The sequence below is a fragment of the Rhagoletis pomonella genome, unplaced genomic scaffold, assembly GCF_013731165.1.
Source record: "Rhagoletis pomonella isolate Grant_MI unplaced genomic scaffold, Rhpom_1.0 Rhpom_scaffold_00005, whole genome shotgun sequence".
Taxonomy (NCBI): domain Eukaryota; kingdom Metazoa; phylum Arthropoda; class Insecta; order Diptera; family Tephritidae; genus Rhagoletis; species Rhagoletis pomonella.
Genome location: NW_023458559.1, coordinates 19,000,111 through 19,003,726, shown reverse-complemented (window position 1 = coordinate 19,003,726; position 3,616 = coordinate 19,000,111). Strand labels below are relative to the sequence as shown.

Sequence of the window (3,616 nt, the reverse complement as noted above, 5' to 3'; positions counted from 1 at the left end):
AGCGAAAATTTTCGAGTTTAGTGCTTGGTGCGTTTTTTGGTGCTTTTGTTTTTAGTTTGAAGACACCAAATCTGTAAATCTTAACAAAAAGGGGGAAAAATTCATAGCAATCGTAAGTGACAATCATAAGTGATAGAGCATATGTTTACCAACAATATATACAATTATCAAAATCGGGTGGAATTTGAAGAGAACGCAGCTTTATTGACACAAAAAAAAATTCCCTCTATGCGCCACTGGATAATTTGCTCAAATAAGACACATTAAAAATTTCGTTATGATTCAGGTGTTAAGCGGTCGGAAAGAAAAGTTCTTTATATTCCTTTAGTTCACAGGATCATAAGAGACTGCAGTGTAGATTTAAACTACCACATAGTCAGTGTTGCCATTTTAGTCCTTTCCCGGCTAGATTTAGCCGATTGCGATAGCAAACAGCCGAAGAAAATGCGATTTAGCCGGCAGCCGATTTGTTAGCCGTTTTGCAAAAAAAAGTTTGCCGTTTTTAGCCGATTTCTCTATTTGCCGTACATTTTATATTTGGGGCACTGTGTTTTTTTCCAAAGAAGCACGTAGCGGGGACTTTCTTTTTACAATTTTCGTTGTGACTGGCTTAAATTTAAGTGCGTAGTTTTATTCGCAACACTTAGAAAATAACGAATGAGAATAAAAGAGCACGAATATCAATGTGAAGCAGAACTCTATGGGAAGACAATACCTGTGAATAAGTGTATCATGGTGCCAACATACTTTATTGTTGATTCCCTGTAGTCAAATGTGCTAGTTGTAAACTACCTCACAACTAGTTTGAACCGCATGCCCAACTAGTCCGCCAACTATATTTTTTCCATGCAACTGGTATTTTTACATGGGGATGTCCTACGAGATGGCAATTGTCAGATACCGGTCAGCAATATACCAGTCTCATACTAGTTCAAAACAGACAGAAAAATACTAGTAATTATGGACCAAAACCACTACTTTGGCAGTCAAAAAATATAATGGAAGTCACGAATATACAGCAAAATTAACATTTGATTAAGTACACCTTAATATTTTACATATTTTTATTTAGCAGCCTTAGATTTGCCAATAATTAATGTTAAACTTTTTGAGTATTAATTAAAAGCAAAAATAAACACATAAATTTTATTTATTTTGATAAGCTTCTTTGGCCTAGTTAATTGGTGAAATTGAAACAAACGTTTTTCCTCACTGCTTTGCCCTACGTTTCGCTAAACTCCTTAGCATCCTCAGGGGCCAATCTTTATCTTAAATTAACAAACAAAAGAAGATACAAACAAAAAAAATTAGGAACAAAAAGTTACATTGAACATGAAGTTAGTAAAATCTCAATATTTAAATTTATCACGCAGCAAAAATATACACTTACTTTCACATATGTATGTATGTATATGCATACGTGTCACGATTGAGAGAAATAGAGATTGCGCCAATCGCGGTACCGCTAATCCGCTCTTTGTGATTTTGACAGAATGAGCTGTGTGCGTGACGTTATCTTGGTGCAATTGTTGAATGTGAGCATACGAAAAAACCAAATAACAATTTTAATATTTCTGCGTGGTTTTAAACAATTATTGAGAAATTAAAAAGCAAAATGAAGTGCGCAGTGGCAAAGTGTAATAGCGAAAACAAAAGGAAAGCGTGTTATATAAGTTTTTTTTTCGTTTCCTACGGACGCAAACCTGGCGTAAAGGTGGAATCAGTTCTGCCGGCAAGGACATGCATCGAACACCAAATCGAGCTTTGTGCTATGTGTGTGAGCTATGAGCACAGTATACCAGTAGAAAAGATTTTTGTTTTTGTAGCTGTTTCGTGGTGAAAGTCCTTTATGGGGGCCAAATTTCCCCACAAGAAATTGAGCGCATGGTTGCTTTTGCTTTCCAAAAGAACGAATATTAGAAAACATTGAAAAAAAGTCTGAGATAATACAATTATATTCTACTAGAAATAAACTCGATAGTGTGCGCTAATTAGATAATGTGATAATCATGTTTAAAAACTCTTTTCAAGTCTTATTTTTCAGAAAATAATATTGTGGATCAGATTGCTCTGAGCGCTTCTGTTGTTTACCAAGAAAATGCACCCCTGTTGGTTATTATTTCTGTATCGCAAAGCGGTGAGTTTCTATTTCTTGGTAATTCGGTTTGTAAAATGGTAAAAAAATTATTGAAATTTATTTATTTGATGTGTTTAACATTTGATTCATGCAATTTTCTGCCTTTTCAGACTATTAATTACAAGCACAGCATCATCAACGGTGATTGCAAGAACTACTGCAATCCCTGCGGTTTTTCCTCTTGGTAAATGCGTTCTGGTCGTGACCAAGGGTGGTCTCCCAATCGGCCGGGAATAAGGTTAGTCATTTTCAATTTTATATCTTTGTTCATCGACATTATATGACATGTCATCATTGCAGGCTATTGTTGCAGAACAAAACGCCACAACCACCGCTGTGGTAAATATGTTCCAGCAGTACTGCCCACCGCCGTCGGTGTAATGATTTTGATAGCTGAACAAACGCCATTTCCTGGGGATTCCCACATGCCGACAATAGCTATTATATCACGTGTGTTTGCAACTGCGGCTAAGTTTGGTTATTAACAGTGCAATAGTGCCATGTCATTGGCAAAAACACTAAGGGATGCTGGCACATAGAGGTTGTAAAGTTTTTGGAATCGATGAACTTACTCGAAGAAGACGATGGTCGAAAACATATGATGAAACATCTTCTGGCGTGCCTTTGACAATCGTTAAGTTAGACGGAGGCTTCACATACGATATTTCACACATGGCTGGAATTCGTTAGCGGACAGAGCACACATTTACAAAATATTTATCGTTCTGCAGAACGTGCATGCATATTCGATTCCGATTTTATGGGTCGATTACGGAGGACAACCGAACTTCAGTGGGTTGGCCAGTGGCTGAAATGGTATTACCGATGGCAACTAGCAACTGAAAGCTGGTAACTGAGATGCTATATTGGCACGAACTAATCAAGGCTGTCATAGAATCCATCGTAGTCCGATTTTCCGTGAAATCTATGAAAATGCAATTTAATTCGAGTAGCTACGAACGCAGTGCTTGCTTTGAATACACACGTTCATAGCAGTTCAGATTCAGTGATCGCTTTTTTGTAGATTTTATGAAAAATCGGACTACGATGGATTCCGCCACCAATATATTTTCTCCTTTGACAAGATGTTGGAGAATCGCGGCAGCACAGCCCTATACCTACCCTATGCTCTTACGTACATATGCTAAATTTCTCGTACCTAGATAAAGTGCTTGACAAAGGCAGAAGGCTTATCTTCAACATTATAACTTAAAGTAAAAGAGTTAAAGATATGCAATAAAAGAATACAACAGAACCAAAAAATCTCAAAACTATTAAACATAAAAAATTGCACGAATAAAATTCATAATTTAAAATAAAATAAAATATCGCAATTGTTTTTTATATGTACATACATATTTACAAAATGAATCTTAAAGCACCCACAGTAAGTCCTAAACATATAAACGACTAATAAGAAAAATAATAAATAACAGTAATGTGAACAAGTATGTCGAGAAATCTCTAAATAGTAGCGAA

At 36.1% G+C, this 3,616-nt stretch overlaps 1 long non-coding RNA gene across 2 annotated transcripts; it reads left to right on the top strand.

The window, feature by feature from the left end:
- Nucleotides 1-1,927: 1,927 nt before the first annotated feature.
- Nucleotides 1,928-3,416, top strand: LOC118739832. Of its 2 annotated transcripts, none has more exons than XR_004993065.1 (3): nt 1,928-2,175; nt 2,248-2,375; nt 2,438-3,416. It is a non-coding gene; the product is annotated as an uncharacterized LOC118739832 (long non-coding RNA). The 2 variants fall into 2 exon arrangements; XR_004993064.1 differs by having other exon boundaries at nt 1,929-2,137.
- The last annotated feature ends 200 nt before the right edge of the window (nt 3,417-3,616 follow it).